Below are 283 nucleotides of genomic sequence, written 5' to 3' on the forward strand. Positions count from 1 at the left end.
AAAAATAAAATAAGAATAAGAAACTCAAATAATTATAATAAAAGAAGTCAAAAAATAATCTATGTACGAAAAAGATTAAAATATACCTTGAACTTTGCTAGAAGAATCATATTGTAACACCCCAACTTTTCGAAACGTCTAAAATTACTCGTATCTCCATGGAAAGACAAGGAGGGTGGGTAATAAATTAAGAAGGATGTGGTATGTCATATTTTAAGTGTTCAAATGTTTTATCTCAAGTTTTGAAGTTAAGTAAGTGGCAAAATAAAAGTTGGCGAAAGTT

The sequence above is a fragment of the Solanum tuberosum genome, unplaced genomic scaffold (genome assembly GCF_000226075.1).
Source record: "Solanum tuberosum cultivar DM 1-3 516 R44 unplaced genomic scaffold, SolTub_3.0 scf00072, whole genome shotgun sequence".
In the NCBI taxonomy this organism is placed as follows: Eukaryota; Viridiplantae; Streptophyta; class Magnoliopsida; order Solanales; family Solanaceae; genus Solanum; species Solanum tuberosum.